The 26,767-nt window shown below is 43.9% G+C and overlaps 1 long non-coding RNA gene across 2 annotated transcripts in view; it reads right to left on the minus strand.

The window, feature by feature from the left end:
- Positions 1–5,062: 5,062 nt before the first annotated feature.
- The window catches only part of LOC135175264 (uncharacterized), a 265,383-nt gene continuing 243,678 nt past the window's right edge, over positions 5,063–26,767 (minus strand). The window contains exons 4-5 of one of the 2 annotated variants that reach the window (XR_010302314.1): positions 22,004–22,041; positions 5,063–5,114 (exon numbers count right to left, since the gene is read on the minus strand). This is a non-coding gene — a long non-coding RNA (uncharacterized LOC135175264). Of the gene's footprint in view, positions 5,115–11,865; positions 12,024–22,003; positions 22,042–26,767 lie in introns of those variants that run through there. The other variant, XR_010302313.1, reaches the window with a different exon arrangement.

Consider the following 26,767-nt stretch of genomic DNA (forward strand, 5'->3'; position numbering starts at 1 on the left):
GAACATGAGATTTTAGAGCCCTTTTAACCAAGAAGCAGCTGTCAGGAGTGCGTAAGAGGTTTAAATTGGAAGGAGGTGCAGTTTCTTTGGGATAGACTGGCCTGAGTACCTCTGCTATATGCTCGTGCCAGGGGAAGTATAGGCTGGATGTTAGGAGGAAGTTCTTCCCAGAGAGAGTGATTTTGCATTGGAATGGGCTGCCCAGGGAGGTGGTGGAGTCACTGTCCCTGGAGGTGTTCAAGCAAAGCCTAGATGAGGCACTTGGTGCCATGGTCTGGTTGACTGGATAGGGCTGGGGGATAGGTTGGCCTGGATGATCTTGGAGGTCTCTTCCAACCTGGCTGATTCCATGAAATGTTGTCTGTGTCCTAGGAGCCAATGCATGCCAGAGAAGGCAGAGTCACACTGTGGCAGCAAGCTGATTCTGGCTTTGACTTTTTAGACAACAGTGGAACTTTTTCTAATTCCTGATGTAGCATGCAAAAAAGGTAGAAAATAAAGTAAAAATTCCTCCTACAGAGCCTCAGAGAGTCTCCCAGGCACTAGGTTTGCCCACTGTCTAGATCTGTGCACCCAAACCAGGAGATGACAGCCACACCATTCCTCAGCTCAGTTTTTCCTTCTTTCTCTTATGAGGAAATGGTGACAGAGTTGGGGCTGTTTAGCCTGGAGAAGAGTGAATCATAGAATCACAGAATCATGGAATCATCCAATTGTCTGGTTGGAAAAGAGACTAACATCACTGAGTCCACCCATTACCTAACATCCCTTTGTACACAACTGTTATATGAAACAGATCCCTTCCCCTGAGAGGGCACCTGATCAATGTTTACAAATACCTAAAGAGTGGGTGTCAAGAAGATTGGGCATAAGATGAAGGACAATTGGCACAAACTGGAAGAAAAGAACTTCTGCCTCAACACGAGAAGAAACTTCTTTGCTGCCCAGGGAGTTTGTGGAGTCTCTTTCTCTGCAGACTTTACAAACCTGCCTACTGTGTTCCTGTGTGGCATCTTTATGTGAACCTGCCTTGGCAAGGGGGTTGGACTCAATGGTCTCCAGAGGTGCATTCCAGCCCCTATCATCCTATGATTCCCACTGTGCAAATCACTGGCACTAACAGCTCAATTAAGAGACTGCAGAAACACATCTAAGAACAGCACTCCTGCCCTTTCCTGTCTTTCTGAGAGGAACAAGATGGGTGTCTAGAGCTCATTGACAAGCAAGTCAAAGAAGTGCATTTTGGTGACCCTGACTCCCATTAAAAGCTCAAACAGAACTTTGAAGTTACTTGCAGTGGCAGATCAAGCACAGGTGAGCAGCATTTGTGTCAGCTGTGTCATAGAGTCACACAGGTTATGGCATGGCCACTTCAGGGTGGCAGAAAAGAGTCTGAAGTTGCAGGTTTGGAACTCAAATCACAAAAACAAAGTTCAGAAATCTACTAGATGGCAGATAGCCAAAGGGCTGCAGCACCTCCCTTAAGCTGAGAGAGCCTGGAGAAGAAAAGGCTCCAGGAAGACCTCATAGAGACCTTCCAGTACCTGAACAGACTACAGACTGTTGGCAGGAGGCTTTTTAGGAAGGCTTGTGGTGACAGTACAAGAGTTAATAGCTTCAAACTACAGCAGGGCAGATTTAGACTGGACATCAGAAAAAAAAAATCTTTGTTATGAGAGCGATGAGACACTGGAAGATGTTGCCAAAGGAAGTTGTGGAAGCCTTGTTCCTGGAGATGTTCAACGACAGGTTGGATGGGGCCTTGAGCAACTTGATCTTGTGGGAGGTGTCCCTGGCCATGGCTAGGGCTAGTAGATAATCTTTAGGGTCCCTTCCAATCCAAATCATTCTATGATTCTATGACAGCCTGATTCAAATCCAGTTGAAGCCATTACAAATCAGTTTTTAGGATGCCATTCAGGCTGGTTCAGGTGGAAAAGCACCCAAGAAAAATACCACTGTTCTTTCCAGAAGCCTCTACCTCCTTCACACTAAACATGAATGACTCATCCCTGGTAATGTTCAAGGACAGGTTGGATGGGGATTTGAGCGACCTGATCTAGTGGAAGATATTGCTGTTTGTAGCAGAGACATTAGAGTTAGATGATCTTTAAGGTCTTTTCCAACCAAAACCATTCTACATGACAACACAAACACTCTCCCCTGCATCTGTGGAAAGATTTTCAATAACAACAGAAAACCAAGGCCAAGCCCCTTCAGCTAGAAGTTAAATAAAAAGAAGGATTCCTTTCCCCTCTCAATTCCCTGCCCTCAGCTCAACAAAGTAACATCACAAAATAATGCAAAGAAAATGAGTACTATATGTGATTTCAGGGCCCAGAAAACATCACAGCAGGCAGAATTTATCATTGACCTTCATGCCTTGCATCTGCTGAAGAATATATAACAGTTGTAACTGGATAAAAAGCTTCGTTTAGTTTAGCCAAAGAAAAGAAAGTAATAAACCAAGAGTGATTTTTGCCTGTTTTTCAAGACTACAGTGACTAAGTATTCTGGCCACTTTTAGTATTAAAAATCTCCATTTCTCACGAGCACTTCTTAGAAAAGAAGGATTAAATCAAACCGTTTTCCATGTGAGCAGCCCTAGCGTTTGTAGAAATCAGTTGTTTGAAATACTCACAATGAAATGCAAACCTTTTCACATTTTGGTCAGCTTGAAAATGGTTTGGGTTTTTGTTGTTGTTTGGTGGTTTGGGTTTTGTTGGTGTTTTTTTTTTTTGTTATTGTTTGGTGGCTTTTTTTTTTCCCCTGTGAAAAATGACACTAAGGTTTGTGGCTTTTTCTTTTCATTTTTCTTGCTTGCTTTTTTTTCTCCTTTTACTTCTTTCCTCTTCTTTTTTCTTGTCTTTCTTGCCTGTCTTCTTTTGTGTGAAAAGCACTTTGCAGCTAGCTTACATGAATTCACCTGAACATTAGCTTCGTAAGGGTTTTATGTTCATGTTTCATTAAGGTTTTTATGCTTCATTCTATATGTTTTCAATGGACTGACAGCTGCATTCTCAAGTCCTACACAAAGTGATGTTTTGGTGCAGAGGAGAGCTGACAAAAAGGGAATTCTGGTCTTACCATCTTCAGCAGTGACTCATATGAGGGCATAGAGGGTATCCTCAGAAAGTCTGATGATGATACACCACTGGGAGGATTGGCTAATAGACCAGAGGGTTGTGCTGATGTCCAAGATCTGGGCCAAGGGGAATCTACTGAGCTTCCACAAAGTGTGGAATGCTGCATCTGGGAATGAATGATACTATGCACAGTACAGATTGGGGGTGGGCCTGCTGGAAACCATCTCCATATAGAAGGACCTTAGAGTCTTGGTGGACAAGAAGTTATCCATCGGACATCAACGTGCCTTTTTGGTCAAGAAGGCAAACAGCATCCTGGGGTGCATTAAGAGAGTGTGGCAGATAGGTTGAGGAAGGTTGTCCTGCCCCTCTCCTGTGCTGTAGTGAGATCATACCTAGAATATTGTGTCCAGTTCAAGAGTGATAGGGACTGCTGAAGAGAGTTCAATGTTGTGCTACAAGGATGATAAATGGACAGGAACATCTGTCTGATGAAGACAGTCTGAAAGACCTAGGGCTGTTTATCCTGGAAAAAAGAAGGCTGAGAGGGAATCTGCTCAAGGTGTACAAATATTTGAGGGATCAGTGCCCAGTGATAGGATGAGGGGCAACAGACAAACTGGAAAACAGGAAGTTCCACTTCAATGTGAGGAGAAGCTTTTGCTGTCAGGTTGATGGAGAGCTGGATGGAACAGGTTGCCCAGACAGGCTGTGGAGCCATCTTCTCTGGACACTTTCAAGACCCACCTGGACACACACCTGTGTATCCTGCCCTAGGTGATACTACTTTGTCACGGGGGTTGAACTCGATGATCTCCAGAGGTTCCTCCCAAATCCTAGCATTCCATGATTCTATGACCCCAGACACTGAGGACTCTGACACCCCCTAACAACACATCACCACCAGCATGAAACCGCTGGATGAGATCCAGACTAGTAGCAACAATGCAAGCAAAATGCCAGAAAAGGAGGAAAAGCTAAGTGTGTGTTCACAGCAGTTTAACTCTCATTATTATTCTTTCTTTTTCTGCAGCAATTACACCTGGACTAATAAAGATGAAACTTTCAGGACTTCAATTACGTTGACAACAAATTCTTGGCTTTACTTACACACAAGGTGTGCTTTCTCCTTGCCAGAGGGGGGGAAAAAAAACAACAAGGAAAAAAAGAAAGAAAACCCCACCAGAGAAACAAAACCCAAAACAAACAACAAAGAAACACATAAAACCCACACACACATGCACGAAACCAAACCAAACAAAAACCCACCAAGAAACCAGGCAGGCTTTATAACATTGTGCAGACTGAAAACAGAAGAAAATACAAAATCTGATACTCTGGATAGGAGGTGAAATGCAGGAAACACACAGTGAAACAAATATTTTTAGCATGGATTTTTAATCTACCATGTCAACACTTTCAGTCACTTAGCCTTTCAATTTGGCACCATCTGTGCATTGCAGTTACTGCTTGGGACATCACTGGATTATATCAGCTTGCAATCAGAAATCTATTTGAGAAGAAATCATTGTTTTCAATTCAATTAGAGTTTGCTATATTTCTCTGATTCTGCTGAGAAAAAAAAAACCAAACAATGGCATATTTACTGTCTACATTCCACTGGTTATGGAAGATTTTCACATATTGGAAAAGATACATTGATGCAGCTCATTGGTATGCTCCATGGCACCAGTGTGATCAGCCAGTCACTTCCCTTAAAGTTGCAGTCGTTGCAGCTCCTGCTACTGTGAAGACTCACAATTAGGCTTTACTTTTACCCATAAATAGAAAGTCATCTATTTGCAAACCAAATCTTCATGGGAAAACTACAGGCTGGGGATACATCTGCTGGCTTGGCATTTACATTTTAGCTTCCCAGCCAATTACGACAGAACAGTACCTTACATTATTCTAGGGCATAAAGTATTGATTCCAAATTACAATTGCTGGTTTCAACCTTAAAATGTCACCTCACCTGCCTTTTCACAAAGCCAGATTCATCAGCTTTTACAGCAACAATTCCTCCTGCTACAAGAAAAGTATAGTAGCACTTAACAACAATTGGACATGAATCTATTAAATTACAAAGGAATCCTTTTAGCTTAGCAAATTATAGCCATATTAATACCAACTGAGTTCTCTATGAACAATAAATGCATAAGGATTTTTCTTTCCCAAATGATTAAGCCACCTTTTGTAAAATATAGCCATTTAGTGCATGCAAATTTCCTGCCTTTCAGATCAAATGTGAATTAGAGCACTAGGGAGGCTGGCTTATATGAATAAGCTTAGATAGTGCTAATTATCAAACCAGCATACTATAATCATATTTAAATTGTGTAACTCCTTCCATGGAGCATGGGTGGCCTTGTAAATTTGGTTGACAAGAGCAAAAATTCTCTGTCTTCCTCACCATGTCTTGATGCAGCACAAAATTCACCACAAAATAAGGACTGAATTGTCAGGAACTTTTTGAAGGTGTGGGTAAAAGCTACTCAAGATTTTGAGCATATGAGAGATTAGTTCCTGCCAACATCTATGTTTCAGCCATGCAGTCACTAAAGTCACATTCAAGACCCAAAGCTACCTGTGTCCCTCCACAGTACAATGGAAAATGGGGATGTCTCAAGCTGTTCAGAGATCCATGGTTCATGGGAGAGCAAGGCACAAGAGGTAACAGGCACAAACGTGAACAGAAGAAATTGCATCTAAATGTGAGGAGAAACTGGAGAAGAGGAGGCTCAGGGGTGACCTCATTGCTGTATACAACTACCTGTAGGGAGGCTGTAGCCAGGTGTGGGTTGGTCTCCTCTCAGGCAACCAGCAACAGAACAGGGGATAGGTGGACAGAGGCCAATGGGATGAGATTTAACAAAGCCAAGTGTAGGGTTCTGCACTTTGGCCACAACAACCACAGGCAACACTACAGGCTGGGGACAGAGTGGCTGGAGAGCAGCCAGGAAGAAAGAGACCTAGGACCTGGGGGTACTGGCAGATAGTAGGCTGAAGATGAGCCAGCAGTGTGCCCAGGTGGCCAAGAGAGCCAATGGCATCCTGGCCTGTATCAGGAGCAGTGTGGCCAGTAGGACAAGGGAGGTTATTCTTCACCTGTTATCAACACTGGTCAGGCCACACCTTGAGGACTGTGTCCAGTTCTGGGCCCCTCAATTCAAGAGAGATGTTGAGGTGCTGGAATGTGTCCAGAGAAGGGCAACAAAGCTGGTGAAAGGCCTGGAACACAAACCCTATGAGGAGAGGCTGAGGGAGCTGGGGTTGTTTAGCCTGGAGAAGAGGAGGCTCAGGGGTGACCTCATTGCTATCTACAACTACCTGAAGGGAGGATGTGGAAGTTCTTCAGAGAGAGTGATTGGCATTGGAATGGACTGCCCAGGGAAGTGGTGGAGTCACTGTCCCTGGAAGTGTTCAAGAAAAGACTGTATGAGGCACTTTGTGCCATGGTCTGGTTGATTAGCTAGGTCTGGGTGCTAGGTTGGGCTGGATGATCTTGGAGGTCTCTTCCAACCTGGTTGATTCTATGATTCTAACTTCTTTAATTTAAGAGTGGCATAGTACTGGAACAGGCTGCCCAGAGAGGTAATACAGTTTCCTTCTCTGTAGACATTCAGAATCAACCTGAACATGTTCCTCTGTGACCTCCTTTAGCTGAACCTGCCCTGGCACAGGGAGGTAGACTTGATGATCTCCAGAGAACCTTTCCAGCCCCTACTATTCTGTGATTCAAGAGTTAGTCAGTGGGAACTTTGTCAGAGCAGGCATCCCCTCCTCAACCCTCTTGTCCCTGCAGCACCTCAGTAAGGCTGGTAAAAGTGGTATTTCTCCTGGCTTACTATTCTAGGCAGTCTACCTCTGGGGACATGTAACATAAAATGCTCCTAAGAACTGGACAAGACTTCTGCTAGACATGTAAACAAGAAGAGAAAAGTTTTCCCTTATTCCTTCCATGATTTCCACTTTTGCTATAAGGATTAGCTTGTTAAATAACTCCCAGACAGGGAGCTGGGAAACTTCAGTTTCTCTCTTTAGCACCTACAAAAGTTCCAATTCTGGCTGTGAAATAGTCACAGCTGATAAATTACAATTTCCACAAGTAATGCTCAGTATTCTTTCTTGCAACTTGAAGCACTGTTGTGCCAGGGAAGGTTCAGGTTAGATTCTAGGAAAAGTGGCTCCCCAGAAAGGGTTATCAAGCATTGGAACAGACTGCCCAGGGAGGTTGTGGAGCCACCATCGGTACAGATATTTCAAACACGTTTGGGTGAGGAGCTGAGGGACATGGTTTAGTGGTAGTGGCTTAGCTCTAGGCGAGCAGTTGGACTTGACAATCTCAAAGGTCTATTCCAACTTCAACAGTTCTATGGTTCTAAGATGACATCAGTCGAAGAGTTCATCTTCTGGCCTCATGCATTCTGCTCTTCTAGCAGAAGACAGACAACTCTTCAAAGGAAGGACAGGTGGGAATCTAAACTCCAATGTAATGTCAGCCCTAAAACCAGTACAGCTGTAGTTTGAGAACCCTGAGGCAAAGAAAGAGCTAGAGCTCATCAAAGCTGTAGGCATAGTTCTAGTCAGCACTTTTCTAGAAGCAAGCAGGAGTTGAAATATATGGATTAACAACAAATTAAATGTTTCAATGCTTCTAATACACATCACCAACACCACTTGGTGTAACTTTCAAGTACTTCCCTTGCTTTTGTCCTAAGCTTACTGGGAGCTGTGGGAAATCTATTTCTACTCAGCTTTCCTGCACCTTGTCATTCACGAGTTCTGAAGATTCTCAGGTGCTAGAAGATAAAATTATAGAGGTCCAGATGAATAAAGGATCAATGATGCAACACAGCAGAAGTCAAACTTGGAACTTGATTTATAGATATTGCGATGAAAAGAGACATTTCACCCAACAATATAAAAGTGCAATTTAGAATTTAGTCTCCAGCTGTGGTTGAGGAATTCTTTCTGCTTCAAAAGTGACTACCAGAAAGGAGCTTACAAGAAAGGTGGAAAGGGAGTTTTTGCTAGGGCTTGCAGAGATAAAATGAGAGGGAATGGATTGAAGCTTGAGGAAGGGAGATTTTTACTTGATATTAGGAAGAAATTATTTACAGTGAGGGTGGCGAGACACTGGAACAGGTTGCCCAGGGAGGTCATGTAGGATGTGGATGTCCCCTCCCTGGAGGTTGGATGAGGCCCTGAGAAACCTGGTCTAGTAGGTGTCCCTGCCCATGGAAAGGGGGTCACAAGTAGATGATCTTAAAGGTCCCTTTCAACCCAAACCATTCTATGATTCTATGAATTATTAAAAAACAGAATCTTATCTCACTTGAGAGGGCAAAGAAACCACAAAAAGCAAAGAAAAGTAATTAAAGCACCAAGGAAGAACTGTTATTAGGTGTGGTAGTTTGAGGGATCCTAGCTCCTCCTGTGACATTAGGACTTAATGCTTTCTTCTTTTAAAGACCATTTACAGCTATGTAAAAGAAAGGACAGGGACAACTGTGTTATTTGTCATGTTTTTCGTGGTATATGTTGCTTGTCCTTATATTTCAGAGTCAATAAAGCAATTCACCCTGGCAGACATAAACTTGCTTTGTGGATTATCCATTAGGCATTTGCTAAATTAATTCTTCTGTTTCTATTTACAATAGTCATAAATCTGCATGCCAATAGAACTTTATCATTCCAGTGTCATTGTTTTTTCTTTATGTGTGTGTGTGTCCTGTTTTCTACCAAAATTAGAGCACCATCAATACTTCTGTTGTCAATATGTAGTAACAGAAACAGAATGAGGTTTGTAAAATTACTGCATGGATAAAGATAACACAATGCAATGTGCACATAAAACAGTCTACATTTTACCACCCCTAAATCCCACACATTTTAATAATCAATTTAATGTCTCAGTAAGGCCACTAGCACTGAGCTATGTGCAACATTAATTCCTAGTACATAAGGAAGACTGAAAAGTCCAGATTGCAGGCAGAGAGGTACATTTTTCTTCCCCATAAAGTTCTCTCATTAATGCCTTAATTGGAAAACCTTAGAATGTAGAGGTTCAAGACGCACAGAAATCAAAGATTTTACATTCTGGAGATTCTACTTTACATTTAAGAAACCATTTCTTGATCATCATCATTGTTTGCTCTGTAACAGGACAGTAGAGGCTTTGTTTTACATCCATCTTAGCTGCCCACAAGACCTAGTCTCTCAGGCTGAGTGGTGACGAGCCTTGTAGAAAAGGACCTGGGGGTACTGGTGGATTTGAAGCTGGACATGAATCAACAATGTCCACTTGCAGTCCAGAAGGCAAATCACATCCTGGGCTGCACTAAAAAAAGTGTGGCCAGCAGGTCAAGAGAGGTGATTCTGCCACTCTGCTCTGGTGACACCTGAGTGTTGTGTGAATGTGAACACAAGCAGAACATGAACTAGGTGGAGTGGATCCAGAAGGCTACAAGAATGATCAGAAGGCTGGAGCACCTCTCCTATGAGGACAGGCTGAGGGAGCTGGGGTTGTTCAGGCTGAAGAAGAGAAGGCTTCAGGAACACTCTTTGGTGGCCTTTTGACATCTGATAGAGACCTACAGGAGGGTTGTGCAGGGACTGTTTACAAGGTCATGTGGCAAGGGGCAATGGTTTTAAATTAAAAGAGGGAGATTTAGACTAGATAGAAGAAATTTTTGACACCAAAAGTGGTGAAACTCTGGACCAGGTTGCCCAGACAGGTGGTAGATGTCCCATCCCTGGAAATATTCCAGGTCAGGTTGGACAGGTTTTAAGCAACCTGCCCTAGTTGCAGTTGTCCCTGCTGACTGCAGAGAGGTTGGACTAGATGACCTCTAAAGGTACCTTCTAACTAAATCACTCTGTGATTCTGTGTTTTACACAGCTCCTGCTTTCTTCCATTGCCATTTAGCTAAGGAAGGGTTTGAAGAACAAAAGGCAGAATAAGCACTACCAGTCACTCCACAACAGAAATAAGGATTCAGGGCAGGGACCTGGAAGCAGTTTCTACTGCTGTCCCACTGTAGCTTTCTCAGTAGATGGGACAGTGTGAAAATGGTGGAGAAAAACTCAGAAGACAAGGGTGCTGAAAGTCAGCAAGGATAGCTAAAAGGCAGAAGACTTCCACAAAACCATGGGAGGATAGAGGATAAAACAATTTGAAAGTGGGAGGGAAGGTCAACTAATTGGGAGAATGGTGGGGAGAGCAGAAAATAAACCTGGATATTTTGGAAGAACAACTCATGCACTGAGAACAAATTAGTATGATTTGCAGGAATGAAAGCATTATGGCATGAACTGATTTGGAGGACAGAGTGAATGAGTTAGCAGTACTAAGCTTTAAACTGCTTATTCATACTAAACCAAAGGTTCTCATTGCTGGGGAAAGGAGTCAGTTTTTATGGATAAATTCTTTCCTGGAGTTGGACTGGAACACCTCTCTTATGAGGAAAGACTGAGAGTCAGGAAAAGAGAAGGCTGAAGGGAGATCTCATCAGAGCTGATCAATACTTAATGGGTGGGATGTCAGGAGGACAGAAACAGCTTTTTTTTTCAGTAGTGTCCAGTGACAGAACAAAAGGTAAGAGGCACAAATTTGAACAGAAGTTCCATCTAAATATGAGGAGCTTCTTGAGTTTAAAAGTGTTGGAGCATTTGGACAGGCTGCCCAAAGAAGTGGTGGAGTCTCCATCTCTGGAAACACTAAAACCTGCCTGGACATGTTCCTGTGTGACCTTCTGTGTGTGAATCTGTGTTGGAAGAGAGGTTGGACTCTGATGCAGAGGTCACTTCCAATCCCTACCATTCTGTGGTTCTGTGCTATGTTAATGACTTATTGGGCACTTCATTATGTATCAGCTAAATTTTATGTAACTTCATTATTTTGATTTGAAAATTGAAAAGTCTCCGAATTTTGGGGCCAAATCTCAGGGGAGAAAAATAATAATCAAGGATCACTAGAGCAGCAGCAACACACAAACAGGAATTTTACTGCCTTTCCCTCACTGGCCCAATAAAACCTCTCCTCTAGACTCAACATTAAATTGTTTGCTTGTAGAAGGGGGCTTGAATTCTGCAGCTCACCCTCACTAAAATACCAGCAAAGCAATCAGGGCTGTGCCATTAGGAAGCAAAAGAAGAAATCCCACACAGCCAGAGGTAGTACAACAATTCTCCTTAAAGAAAGTTTTGCAGATGTTTGTCTGAATTGCTTTGAAATTATCACCAAGTTTGCTAGATATTCTTATTCCATTAGTAAAATTACATAATTAAATAGGGATGTGAATTCTGAATCCTCCTCTTCCCCAGAAGCAGCAAGAAAAGTTAAGGTTCAGAGACAATACCAGAAAATATGGCAAGAAAATTAATGTAATTTTATAGTAAGTATAATTTGATAGTAAATCATAGAATGGTTTGGGTTGGAAGAGACTTCAAAGATGCTCTAGTTCCAACCTCATTGCCATGGGCATGAGCACTTCTTACCAGACCATGTTGCTCAAGGCCACATTTAACCTGGTCTTGAATACCTCCAGGGAGGAGGCATCCACAGCTTACCTAGGCAACCTGTTCCAATGTCTCACGATCCTCACTGTAAAGAATTTCTTCCTAATATCCAGGACTAAATCTACCTTCATCAAGCTTCAATCCATTCCTTCTCATCCTGTGACCACAAGCCCTTATAAAATGCCCCTTCCCAGCTTTACTGTAGGCTCCCTTCAAGTGCTGGAAGGCCACTATATGGTCTCCCTGGAGCCTTTTCTCTGGGCTGAACAGTCCCAATTTGCTCAGCCTGTCCCCAGGGGAAAGATGCTTCAGTTTTCTGATTATTTTTGTGGTCTCCTCTGGACCCACTTCAACATTTCATGTCCTTCTTCAGTTGGGGGGGCCCAGAACTGAATGCGATACTCCAGATGAGGTCTAACAAGAGAAAAGGGGAGAATCTTCTCACTAATCCTGCTGGTCAGACTTCTTTTGAGGCATGTATAGTGTAATACAGAATATATATAATATATTATGTGTAATACATAGTGTAATACAGTATAAATCATATATAGTAAAGGTAATTTTATAGTAAAGAGGCACCCTTGGACTTCCCTAGTAATAAATGCTACCTATTAAATATTTCATGTCAGGGCCATCTGTGAGAATGTTGTTACAATATCTGAAATCTAAAGTAGTCATAGATGCAAGATAGAGTATCAGAAATGGCTTTGTAAATCTGATTGGGATGGAATTTGGATAAAATAAAGGAATAAAGAGAGGATTCCTCACGCAGATAAGAAAATAGGTATGGGATTCTGGTGCTGCAGATACGGATTTCTCTCAGCACTCAGATACAAACATAGTCAGCAGCCCAAACACTTCTTCATTATAATCTGAGCCTCTCTGACTCTGTAGTCTCACAGATCTAAGCATAACTTAAAAAAAAAAAAAAAAAAAGAAAGTACAGTCCCTATTTCAGGGAAGTTATACATTAGTCATAGAGGCTGACTGCTTTGGTAATTCACCAAGATTTCAATTGTAGATGCAGAAGAGAGAATGGGATGCAGCTTAGATCATGGGAACAGACCGAGATAGAGTGATAAAGACAGGAATTATATGAAAGAACACACATAAACATAGCCACTCACTTTTTTCTACAAAACAAAACACTATGCATGTGAAACATAGAATCACAAAATGGTAGGAATTGGAAGGGACTTCTGGAGACAACCCAGTCCAAGCCAGCTGCCAAAGCAGGATGACCTAGGGCAAGTCACACAGGAGCATGTCCATTTAGATTTTGAAAGCCTGCAGAGAAGAAGACTCCATCACCTCTATGGGCAGCCTGCTCCAGTGCTATTGCACCCTCACAGCAAAGAAGTTTTTCCTCATGTGTCCAGTTTATGTCCATGACCCTCATGCTATCACTGAGCACCAGTGAAAAGAGACTGGATCCATCTTATGGATACCTACCCTTATGTTATTTGTAAATATCAATCACATCCCCTCTCATTCTTATCTTTTCCAGACTGAAGAGCCCCTGGGGGTCTCTCAGCCTTTCCTCATCAGAGAGATGTTCCAGCCCCTTCACCATCCTGATAGCTTCTGTGGACACTCTATTATTTCCCCACCTCTTGAACTGTGGAGGCCAGAACTGGGCCCAATACTCTAGATGAGGACTCAGTAGGGAAGATTAGAGGGGAAGGACAACCTCCCTTGACCTGCTCACTACACTCTTCTTAATTCACCCCAGGCAACTATTTGCCTTCTCGGCCAATATACAGCAGTATCCAAGTATTGCCTGTCCAAATAAGAAGCCTTTTCTGTAATTAAAAGGAAGGTATGCAACAGTGAGCAAAGACAGTAGAAAGGAGAAGGTGCCCAACACAATTCCAATAGACCTGTCCATATGACAGCCTCCATATTCTCTATATTAAGCTGCAATACACTTTATGAGACAAAGTGTCATGAATGTGCAATTCTGAGCCTACCTTTATTAAAACAAACAAACAAACCAAACCCCCTGGATCTTGCTGTGATGGCTTCTGCAAAGATGCTTTTAAAGGAACTGATTGCCTTGTATTACCTAAGTGGAAAGTGGGTGAGCAAGCTCCAGTCTTTCCAGTTATCATGAATCATATCTGTGCTGCTGCTTAATGCATTATATGAGTGTGGGGAACAAGATAAAAACAACAACAACAAACCACACAAAAAACCCTCTCAGAGCAAAACAACAAAACAAGGAAAAAATCTACTCAAAAATGGTTTTGAAAGAAGTTAGAGACTGGAAATCTCCCAATCACAGTATCACAGTATCATCAGGGTTGGAAGAGACCTCACAGATCATCAAGTCCAACCCTTTACCACAGAGCTCAAGGCTAGACCATGGCACCAAGTGCCACATCCAATCCTGCCTTGAACAGCTCCAGGGATGGTGACTCCACCACCTCCCCGGGCAGCCCATTCCAGTGCCCAATGACTCTCTCAGTGAAGAACTTTCTCCTCACCTCCAGCCTAAATTTCCCCTGGCGGAGGCTGAGGCTGTGTCCTCTTGTTCTGGTGCTGGCCACCTGAGAGAAGAGAGCAACCTCCTCCTGGCCACAACCACCCCTCAGGTAGTTGTAGACAGCAATGAGGTCACCCCTGAGCCTCCTCTTCTCCAGGCTAACCAATCCCAGCTCCCTCAGCCTCTCCTCGTAGGGCTGTGCTCAAGGCCTCTCACCAGCCTCGTCGCCCTGCTCTGGACACGCTCAAGCATCTCAATGTCCCTTTTAAACTGGGGGGCCCAGAACTGAACACAATACTCAAGGTGTGGTCTTTCCACTCCTAAATCATGATTATTATTCTAGTTATCCTGAAAATGTTTACAACTCAGAAGGATTTAATATTTTTGGTTTCATTGATTTTTTTAAAATTATTTTCTTTTATTTTTGCTAGAAATAAAGATTTTCAGCAGTATGGGAATATAAAATGTGTCTATGGAGAAGTCTAATCACAATTATACTTTCTGTTTGTTTTTTTTTAAGAGAAGGAAAAAAACTTACACAATAAAAAAGACAGACACCAACAGAAAACATTAGCCTATAAACATAGAAAACATTTTCTCTTGTATTCCTTTCTTCACATTGAGTAGATTTTAGCAGCAAAATTTTGTTTGCACTTGATAAAATCACGGGAAAAAAAGGACAAAAATCAATTTGAGAGTTGTGTCCTGAGTGCAGATTGTCTAAGCTTGCCTCCAAAATATGGGCTTAGAAGGATGAAGGATGTCTGCTAGGAAAAATATTTGGGCAAGAAGCCATGACTAAAATGCTGGACCACCAAGCTGGCAGCCTTCACCTACTAGATGCCTTCCCAGTGGGGAACTTGCAGCCTTGAGTTGAGTACTTTCTGCACATTTGATGTAAAAAAATGAGGAATCTCAGGATGACATTTGCCACCCCAAGCCTGCTGAGGAGAAAGCAGCTTTGAGATCACATAGAGTCAGAGAGTCAGCCATGTTGGAAGAGACCTCCAAGAACATCATAGAATCAGCCAGGTTGGAAGAGATCTCCAAGATCATCCAGTCCAACCAAGCACCCAGCCCTATCCAGTCAACTAGACCATGGCACTAAGTGCCTCATCCACACTTTACTTGAAACCTCCAGGGACAGTGACTCCACCACCTCCCTGGGCAGCCCATTCCAATGCCAATCACTCTCTCTGCCAACAACTTCCTCCTAACATCCAGCCTAGACCTACCCTGGCACAACTTGAGTCTGTGTCCCCTTGTTCTGTTGCTGGTTGTCTGGGAGAAGAGACCAACCCCCACCTGGCTACAACCTCCCTTCAGGGAGTTGTAGACAGCAATGAGGTCACCCCTGAGCCTCCTCTTCTCCAGGATAAACAACCCCAGCTCCCTCAGCCTCTCACCAGCTTTGTCATCCTTTTCCAGACATACCAGATCTTTCTGATCTCAGAATCATACAATCACAGAATGGCAAAGCTTGGAAGAGACCTCTGGAGATCATAGAGTCCAACCCCCCTGCCAAGGAATGTTTACCTGGAGAGGAGCACATGGGAATGTGTTCAGGTGGGTTTTGAAAGTCTCCAGAGATGGAGACTGCCACCTCTCTGAGGAGCTTGTTTCAGTGTTCTCAGCCTAGAACCCACAGCTGGGTATCTCAGCCCTGCCTTTACGCTACTGGCAGAGCAAACAGCTTTATTTCCCATCCCTACCCACCTACAGCCTCCCAAAAGGAAGCAAAAAAAAAAAGTTGCTACAACAGATCTGGAGTTTACCAATCTGTAAGCATCATGGACCAGCACCGAACTGAAAAGCGAGCCCTTCACCTCTCTAAAATTAAAGATAGCCAAGAGATGAATGAAACTGAGAACCTCCCTTGCTGATAAAATATTCAGGTCATTAACAGTTTTGTTGACATACTCATACTTGGATTATTTTCTCCTTTGATGAATAAAAAAGTTCTATGGATCAACACCCAAAGACAAAAGAGGCTGAGCAAACATCTTACAGCTAAACAGAAACTATTTTGTTGCTGACAGGCGGACAGAAGCTGCTTGTGTGGTTCTAAAATGCCTTTTGTGTACCAGATTCAATAGTTTTAATCATTTAAAGAGTTGAATACATTGTACAAATGTTAAATTCCCCAACCAGGCCATTTTCTCTCTTCTTTAATGTGAAAATGGAACAAGAATTTGCTTGAGGAAACAAAGAGCTTGCCGTGAAACGTGCCACAAAAGCATCAAACCACACTATTTAGCCCTTATCTCTTAAATCAAATTGATACCTAACATTTTCTTTTGCACCCTGCATATCAGTAAACAGGTGAAAGATCCAGGACATGCCTGTCTGGAGATAAAGATTTCTAATGTATATTTTATCAACAGGTGTAATTAGCCAGCAATGCACAAATGGTGCTTTACTACAAGAGTGTCACTCAAAAGATGTATAACATGTTTATTGCTGCTTTGCTTAGAAAAGGAAAAAACTTCTGCATCAGGTCATAGTTTTCCAAGGGCTTTTCCTTTCATATGACTTTCAGACAGCCACTTCCTAACATGCAGAACGTTTCCAAGGAAACCGGGAATGATGGTAAGTCACAGCATCTTTTATTTGTCCCAGGCAAAGGCAGCAAAACCCCCATTCAAGCAGTAGGGTTTTATTTCTTTATTCAGCTCTAGGTCCAGCCTTTCTCCCTCTCACTTTTGTCCTGGTTTCTTCCTAGGGGATCAGGAAGATCAGTGTGTGCTAGGAGGATGGAGCCAGCCTCTTCTCGGTGATGCCCAGTGACAGGACAAGGGGCGATGGGTGGAAGTTGAGGCATAGGAGGTTCCATGTGAACCCCAGAAGGAATTTTTCACTGTGAGGGTGACAGAACACTGGAATAGGCTGTCCAAGGGGATTGTGGACTCTCCCTCTCTGAAGATATTCAAGAACCATCTGGATGTGTTCCAGAGTGATTTGCTCTAGGTGATCCTGCTCTGGCAGGGGGGTTGGACCAGATGATTTTTTGAGGTCACTTCCAGCCCCTGACATTCTATGACTCTATGATCATAACCCATGAAAATATCTTTTCAAACTACAAAAACTGGGATCTCATAAATGTTTATAAATATTTAAAGTGTGGGTGTCAGGAGAATGGGACCAGTCTTTCTCCACTGGTGTCCAGTGACAGGACAAGGGGTAACAGGCACAAACTTGAACAGAAGAAGTTCTATCTAAACACAAGGAGGAATTTGTTTAATTTAAGAGTGCTGGAACACTGGACCAGGCTTCCCAGAGGGGTGGTGGAGTCTCCATCTCTGGAGACATCAAAAACCTTCCTGGAAGTGTTCCTGTGTGACCTTTTTTAGGTGAACCTGTGTTGGCAGGGGGCACTGGACAACAGGCAATGGGTGGAAGTTGAGGCATAGGAAGTTTCATGTAAACATATGGAGGAATTTTCTTTGCTGTGAGTGTGGTAGAACACTGGAACAGGCTACTCATGGGGATTGTGGAGGCTTCCTCTCTAAAGATATCCAAAACTCACCTGGATGTGTTCCTGTGTGATCTGGTAGAGGTGATCCTGCTCTGGCAAAGGGGTTGGCCTAGATGATCTTTCCAGCTCCCTTCCAGCCCCTGTGATTGAATGATGTCCAAAAATCCCTTCCAATCCCTATCATTATGTGATTCTGTGATTAGACACTGTGCAAAAGCAGTATCCAGCATTATAATAAATCAGCTGTGCATTGCTTGGGCTTGGTTCATCCATGACTGCTGGTTTTAACTAGCTGCAAATATGTTTCAAATCCTGTCAATGTTTGTGCTAGTTTGAAGCAGGCTAGAATGTTTTGGTGAGAAGAACTAGATTACAGGCTGTGGAAAGGAAAACAATGGTCATGTCTACTTCTCTCATAGGCTTGCTGAGATGTACAGGAACAAGAAATAAAAGCATAGATAACCACTCTCACTTGGGCTGCTGGCTGAGCTGCATCTTACTCTCTCTAACCTCACCCTCCCTTTTGGACTTATCCACTTAGCTTTCTAATCCGCTGGTTGAACCTCCATTCTTCCTTGGGACTGGGGTAAGGTTGAGAGGGGTACAGGGAAGGTGAAGGGGCAGTTGAGAGCCCCCCTGGGGACTCAGGTTCTGGGAAGGGAGTTGTGTTTCTGTATTACCTTTTACCTTGTCTATTTCTGTCTATAACTGTATATAATGTAAATATCTGCTTGTATATTGTGCCAGCTTCATTCATATTTCCAGAGCTGGCTGAGTCTAGTCTGGGTGATTTCTAAAGTGTGGGGGGGCAGGTAACACCCAAAACATCACAATGAAAGAGTGATTTGCCATTGGAATGAGCTGCCTAGGGAGGTGGTGGAGTCGCCATCCCTGGGGGTGTTCAAGAGAAGACTGGATAAGGCACTTAGTGCCATGGTCTAGTTGACTGGCTAGGGCTGGGTGCTAGGTTGGACTGGATGATCTTGGAGGTCTCTTCCAACCTGGTTGAGTCTATGATTCTATTATTGTAATATTGTAGGGTTAGCTTGACACATGATGCTACCAGATTATAATTTATCCTGACATAACAACCCTTCTGAGCATTGTAGTTCAAACTCCTCCAGTGGGATCTTATTCACACTGAACAAAATTGGCAGATATTTGGCTAAATCGCACTCATTCATGTCATAAGCAAGGAAGAAGACTCTTGGTTTATTGTCTGAGTCAGCTTTAGGTTTGGTTTGAAGCTGCTGGGTTTATCATTAAAATACAAACATGCATTTGAGAAAAAAAAATACCAACCAAGCAACCCATAAATCAACAGGCTTTTAAAGGAACAAATCAGAAAGCACAAAATGACATTTTTCTTGAAAGAAAGATGAGCTTCAGCTTTCAAGGCTCAGCTAAATCATGGTTATGCAAATAACAGAATAAAAGTTGGTTGTTAAAGCAAATGTGTTATGGAGCTAAATGCCCGAGGCAACAGTAATAACATGTCCTCACTAACAGAAATGCCTTGCATTTCTAAAATCTGTTTAAAAATTGTACTTTAAGAAAGAAAAAAGCACCAGAGTTTATCGTTGATCCTCTTGTATTCACTAAAACTGTTGTTTTCCAATCAATATATTCTGAACTCCTTCCCATTCTCCGGCAGCATTCATGCTCTCTTACATAGATTATTTAACAACAGATTTATACAACTGATACTTGACAAAGCCTCTGCTTGGACAAAAACGTGTCAGAAGAAATTTCTGCTGATAGGATTGACTCTGTCAGGACCTATGCCCCAGTTAGGCAGCTATAACTTACTTTAGTCAGACTGAACATCCAGTCTGATAGGAAGAGTGGACAGGTCTAGTTGAAGACCTTGTGTGCTAGGATGGAGTTTCCTCTCCAAAAGTCTCCTCAAAATTGAATCTAAGGATAGAAATGATTGATGCTGTACAGGCCTAGATAGGCAGGTCCCTCGTGCTAGTTTGAAGCAGGCTAGAATGTTTTGGCGAGAAGGACTAGATTATGGGCTGGGGAAGGACAACAATGGTGATGTCCACTTCCCTCACTGTCTTGCTGAGGAGTATGGGAAGGAGAAATGAAAACATTAGATAACACTCTCGCCATTTTCACTCACTCAGGCTGCTGACTGAGCTGCATCTCCCTAACACACCCTTCCATTTGGCCTAACTCACCTTTGCTTCTTAACCTTTTGGCTGAGCCTCTATCACAGTATCACAGTATCACCAAGGTTGGAAGAGACCTCACAGATCATCAAGTCCAACCCTTTACCACAGTGCCCAAGGCTAGACCATGGCACCAAGTGCCACATCCAACCTTGCCTTGAACTGCCCCAGGGACGACGACTCCACCACCTCCCCAGGCAGCCCATTCCAGTGCCCAATGACTCTCTCAGGGAAGAACTTTCTCCTCACCTCGAGCCGAAATTTCCCCTGGCGCAGCCTGAGGCTGTGTCCCCTTGTTCTGGAGCTGGCCACCTGAGAGAAGAGAGCAACCTCCTCCTGGCCACAACCACCCTTCAGGTAGTTGTAGACAGCAATAAGGTCACCCCTGAGCCTCCTCTTCTCCAGGCTAAACAACCCCAGCTCCCTCAGCCTCTCCTCGTAGGGCTTGTGCTCGAGGCCTCTCACCAGTCTCGTCGCCCTTCTCTGGACATGCTCAAGCATCTCAGTGTCCTTCCTAAACTGGGGGGCCCAGAACTGAACGCAGTACTCGAGGTGTGGTCTGACCAGTGCAGAGTACAGGGGCAGAATGACCTCCCTGCTCCTGCTGACCACACCATTCCTGATGCAGGCCAGGATGCCACTGGCCCTCTTGGCCACCTGGGCACACTGCTGGCTCATGTTCAGGCGGGTATCAATCAGTACCCCCAGATCCCTTTCTGTCTGGCTGCTCTCCAGCCACTCCGACCCCAGCCTGTATCTCTGCATGGGGTTGTTGTGGCCAAAGTGCAGCACCCTGCACTTGGAGCTATTGAACCCCATCCCATTGGCCTCTGCCCATCTGTCCAGGCGGTCAAGGTCCCGCTGCAGAGCCCTTCTGCCCTCCAGCTCAGTCACTTCTGCCCCCAGCTTGGTGTCATCTGCAAACTTGCTGATGACTGACTCGATGCCCTCATCCAGATCATCTATGAAGATGTTAAAGAGGATGGGGCCCAGCACTGATCCCTGAGGGACACCACTAGTGACTGGCCGCCAGCTGGATGTGGCACCATTCACCACCACTCTCTGGGTCCGGCCCTCCAGCCAGTTCCTAACCCAGCACAGAGTGTTACCATCCAAGCCGCGGGCTGACAGCTTAGCCAGCAGTTTGCTGTGGGGGACAGTGTCAAAGGCCTTGCTGAAGTCCAGATAGACTACATCCACAGGCCTCCCCACATCCACCAAGCGGGTCACCTGATCATAGAAGGAGATCAGGTTAGAAAGGCAGGATCTGCCCTTCCTAAACCCATGCTGGCTGGACCTGAGATCTTTGCCATCCCTCAGGTGCGCAGTTATTGGCCCCAAGAGAACCTGCTCCATCAGTTTCCCTGGCACTGAGGTCAGGCTGACAGGTCTGTAGTTCCCAGGTTCCTCCATCCGACCCTTCTTGTGGATGGGGACCACGTTGGCCATTTTCCAGTCTCCTGGGACCTCTCCGGTGAGCCAGGACTGCTGGAAAATGATGGAGAGTGGTTTGGCCAGCTCAGCTGCCAGCTCTCTCAGCACCCTGGGATGGATCCCATCTGGTCCCATGGACTTGTGGGTGTCCAGATGGCTCAGCAGGTCCTGAACTAATTCCTCATGAATTTCCAGGGGAACACACCGCTCCCCGACCCCATCCCCCAGTTTAAGAGGCCATTTGCCTCCTCCTCCTCTCTCCTTACTGTTGAAAACTTCCTTAGGACTGGAGTAAGGTTGAGAGGTGCACGGGGAAGGTGAAGGGGTGGTTGAGAGCCCCTCCTGGGGACTCAGGTTTCTGGGAGGGGAGTTGTGTTTCTGTATTACCTTTTACCTTGTCTATTTCTATCTATAACTGTATCTACTGTAAATATCTGCTTGTATATTGTGCTAGCTGTAAATACAACCTTCATTCGTATTTCCAGAGCTGGCTGAGTCTAGTCTGGGTGATTTCTAAAGTGTGGCGGGGCAGGTAACACTCAAACCATCACATCCCTTCACGCCATTTAGAATTGTTTCACTTTGAAAGGATCTCTACAAGCATCGAGTCCAACCATCAACCTAACATCACCATGGACATTAAACCATGTCTCAAAGTGCCACGAACAAAGTTTCTTGAACACCTCCAAGGATGGTGCCTCCACCACTTCCTTGGGCAGCCTGTTCTACTCTTTCAGGAAAGAAATTTTTGCTAATATCCAACCTAAACCTCCCATGATGCAATTTCAAACCATTAAGAAAGCTTATAAAATCATTCTCCTACCTTACAGCTTCTGAGAGATGAAGTAAGTGGCAATAAACCTGTAAAAGAAAAGAACATTTCAGTATCAGACTCATGGTCTAACTGACAGGTTTAAAATCTGCTAAGACTTCATAGCAATCTTTTTTCCCTGAAGTGACTAGATTTTTTTTTTTTTTTAAGGGAAAAAATAAAGGAAAAAAAAAAAAGAAAAAGAATTTTGAGATGAAATTGGAAAATGAAGTATTTTTTGAAATAAAGCTGATTTGTGAAATTTGTATCACTTGAAAGAGTCAGTTCCCCTTTTAGGTCTTAAAAGAAAAGCCAAATGAAAGAGAAAAATCAGCTCTATAAATCCCGTTAGGGGATAAAACCATGTAAGCCTACTTCTTTCCTTCTCTGAATCAAGTACTACAGGAACATTACTCTTCATGTCACAAGATGGTGCTCTTCCTTTCAAGTAATCTGTTTCACCTTAAAAAAGACCTCATTAACTTAGAGAGAAAAGCACTGTTCTGAGACTTATCCACATACGCTGTCACTGAAAATTAGAAGTATGTCACCTGCAGCACCCTTGTGGCACAAAGATCTATAAAAGCCAAGTTTCTTTATTGTAACATGCATGATAACATGCTAATGCATGACCTGCAACAAGCTCTTTTACAGTCTCAAGAACCCAGGATTTAAAGCTTGTAATTGTGTGGTTATTTTGCAGGGATTGCAACTTATCTAACTTTTCATCTCTTGCAAGCAATGTTTTAATGACTTAATCACCAAACCTATTCATGCAATCAATAATGCAACTCTCGTGCTGCTTATTTTACAATAAGCTTATTTCACTCTATGCTCCTTTTATTTGCTCCACTTTTGATACAATGAAGACTGTTATATTCAACATGTATAATTGCAGCAAATGTATTGAGGAAGAGTAGGAGGTTTTAACAATAGGTGTAAAGGGGTACGATTTTTGGTACCCATCAACACATTTGGAACTTGGGGGTATTAGTTTTTCCCAGTTGACTCTGTAAATATGACCAGCAGCAAAGATATCTTGTTCCATCTCTTGATTTACAAGTCTCTTAAGATCAATGGGATAGATTACAACTCCAGAACATCTTCTTTCCAACTGTCAATAAGCTCATAAAATCATAGAATCATAGAATCAACCAGGTTGGAAGAGACCTCCAAGATTATCCAGTCCAACCTAGCACCCTGTCCTATCCAGTCAACTAGACCATGGCACTAAGTGCCTCAGCCAGGCTTTTCTTGAAGACCCCCAGGGACGGTGCCTCCACCACCTCCCTGGGCAGCCCATTCCAATGGCAAATCACTCTCTCTGTGAAGAACTTCTTCCTAACATCCAGCCTATACCTACCCTGGCACAACTTGAGACTGTGTCCCCTTGTTCTATTGCTGGTTACCTGGGAGAAGAGGCCACCCCCCACCTGGCTACAATGCCCCTTCAGGTAGTTGTAGACAGTAAGCTCATAAAGGTAATGCCATAACACAATTCACAGTCTAATGTTTTCTTCAGATTTAAAAGTCTAGAGAAAGTTCCATGACACTAATTATCACCCTAGGATCATTCCATTTGGAAGGAAATTCACCATGCAATCCAGCATCTAGAATCACAGAATCAAAGAATTGTTTTGGTTGGAAAAGACCTCTCAGATCACTGACTCCAACCACCAACCTAAGCCCACCATGTCACTAAACCATGTCCCGAAGTGCCATATCCACATATTCCTTGAACACCTCCAGCGAGTCCACTGTCTCCCTGGGCAGCCTGTTCCAATGCCTGACCACTTCTGAAGTCAAGAATTTTTTCCTAACATCCAACTTAAACCTCTGCTGGCAACATTTCAGGCCATTTCCTCTCATTCTATCAGATAATACTGAGAGGTTACTGACCTCCACCACATTTGGTTAATACATTAACCAATGAGAAAGCAAAACATGTAAGCTGAGCCAATATGATCAGTAGCCAACTGAAACAAAGCTTTGCCAAAAGCCAGGTATAGGGTAGAAAACCTGCTACAGGTAGCAGATACAGCAACAGATGGACCACAGTTGAGGGCTGCAAATCATAGAATCAACCAGGTTGGAAGAGACCTCCAAGATCATCCAGTCCAACCTAGCACCCAGCCCTAGCCAGTCAACTAGACCATGGCACTAAGTGCCTCAGCCAGGCTTTTCTTCGACATCTCTGGGGGCAGAGACTCCACCACCTCCCTGGGCAGCCCACTCCAAATGGTGGGGCAAGAAGAGGATTGATGCTGAGAAAGGACAAGCAATGAGAAATAGTTTATTCAATCACTTTCCCTAGGTTCCTCAGGGAGGTGATGGAGTAAATGTCTCTGAAAGTGTTCAGGAAATGTGTGCGCATGGCATTGCAGGACATGGTGGTGTTTGATTAGTTGGACTCAATGATCCCGAAGGCCTTTTCCAACCACAACAATTCTATGATTATATGAAAAGCATGAAAACAACTTTCTCCCTGATATAATGCTGAATTAAATCTAAGGGGTTTTTTTGTTTTGTTTTTTTTTTGATGAACTGACTATCTCAGAGGAAATGTTTAGGGGTACAAAAACCTCTGAGGCCTCAGAGAGGAATACTGCAGTATTATTTCACCTCTTAGATGATCCTCAGCTTCTTCACTCCTTCTAAGATGTGATGTGTGTTGTATCTATTTGCAGTATCTGGAGTATTGTGTCTGCTCCTGGACTCCCCAGTTCGAGAGGGACAGGGAACTATTTGAGAATCCAGAAGAGGCTACGAGGACAAGGAAGGGACTGAAACATCTATTTGATGAAGAAAGGCTGAGAGACCTGGGCTGTTTAGCCTGCAGAAAGGAAAGCTGAGAGGGGATCTGATCAATGCTTACAAATACTCTACCTGTGGGCATCAGGCAGAACAGGCTAGTGTCTTTTAACTGCTGCCTTGTGACAGGACAAGGGGCAATGGACGCAAACTTGAACACAGCAAGTTCCACCTGAACACGAGGAACAACTTCTTTCCTGTGTGAGTGCTGGAGCACTGGAATCAGGCTGCCCAGAGAGTGCTGGGCTGCTGTGGAGTCTCCTTCTCTGGACACTTTCCAAACCCACATGGATACGTTCCCATGTGGCCTGCCCTAGGTGATCCTGCTTAGGCAGAGGGGTTGGACTAGATTATTGCCAGAGTTCCCTCACAACTTCTACAGTTCTGTGATAGTTTTTATTTCTTCCCTCACATGTCTGTTCTTCCTATACTACAGAAGCTCTCCCAGGTAACAAGGAGCACTCAAGATACAGACCACCATTCTGGCACAGAACCATAGAACTGTTTTGATTGGAAAAGACCTCTAAGATCACTGACTCCAACCACCAACCTAAGCCCACCATGGCCATTAAACCATATCCCAAAGTGCATGACCAAGTGCTGCTCCGTTTGCCACTGGCGTCTGCACTAGTTACACATTAACAACACAAACATCCCCAGCATCTTCAAAAATTGAAAGCAGAGGACAGTGTGAAGCAAAAGGCAAAACAACAATAAAATACAGATTAGAGAGCAGCAAATGCAGTGATTGTGTCAAGGAAGTTCACATCTAATTTATTAAAACCCTTCTGCTCTTTCATATAGAGGGGAGCTGCTGTGGAATTCCCAGCACACTGCACCAGAGCTCTGCGGCAGCTGGGGCTCTGCTGCAGAGGATGAGCTTGCCTAGTTGTTGTGGTGCTTTGAGACCTGCTCTTTAGCAAGGCAACAGCAACGGAAGCTTTTACTGTCCACTGCAGCTCTTACCATCTGGGGAAACAATTACTCTGAAAAGTCCACCTCCCAGCCCTTACATTTAGTCAGAAGCAAATTTTGTGCAAAGCTCTTTCTCGACAGAACTGATGTACTGCTGCATTACCCAGTGTGCCTGTAGAAGCTAAGAGGGTCCAGCTCAGGTATGACTGCTGCCATCCTCACTGAATCACACAATCACAGAAGCATCAGGTTGGAAGGCACCCTTAAAGATCATCTAGTTGCAGCCCCACTGCAGTGAGCAGGGACATAGAATCACAGAATGGTTTAGATTGGAAGGGACCTCAAAGATCATCCAGTTCCAACCCCTGCCATGGGCAGGGACACCTCCCACTAGAACAGGTCACTCAAGACCTCATACAACCTGGCCTTGAACACCTCCAGAGAGGGAGTAGCCACAACCTCCCTGGGCAACCTGTGCCAGTGTCTCACCACCCTCACTGTAAAGAACCCTTTCTTAACATGTAGTTTCAATCTCCCCTCTTCCAGTTTAAACCCATTGCCCCTCATCCTATCATTACAAGACCTTGTAAATAGTTTCTCCTCAGCCTTCCTGTAGGCCTCCTTCAGAAACTTAAAGGCTACTATAGGGTGTCCTCAAAGCCTTCTTTTCTCCAAGCTGAAGAGCCCCAGCTCTTGTAGCCTTGATGCAGCCCAGGACATGGCTGTCTGAGTTGCACATGCACACTGCCAGCTCATGTTGAGCTTTTCATCAACCCAGACTCCCAGGTTCTTTTCCTCAAGGCTGCTCTCCAGCCATTCTCCACCCATCTCCAGCTATATAAGGCTGCTGAGGACCCATCATGTTTGATCTTGAATGTCTTCAGGGATGGAGCCTCTACCACATCTCCTGACATCCTGGGCCACCATCTCACCACTCTCATAGTAAAAAACTTCCCCCTAATGTCCAACTTAAATCTACTCTGCTCTAGTTTCAAACCATTGTCCCTCATCCTATCACTAGAAACCCTTCTAAACAATCCCTTCCCAGCC

Source organism: Pogoniulus pusillus, chromosome 5 (genome assembly GCF_015220805.1).
Source record: "Pogoniulus pusillus isolate bPogPus1 chromosome 5, bPogPus1.pri, whole genome shotgun sequence".
NCBI lineage: Eukaryota > Metazoa > Chordata > Aves > Piciformes > Lybiidae > Pogoniulus > Pogoniulus pusillus.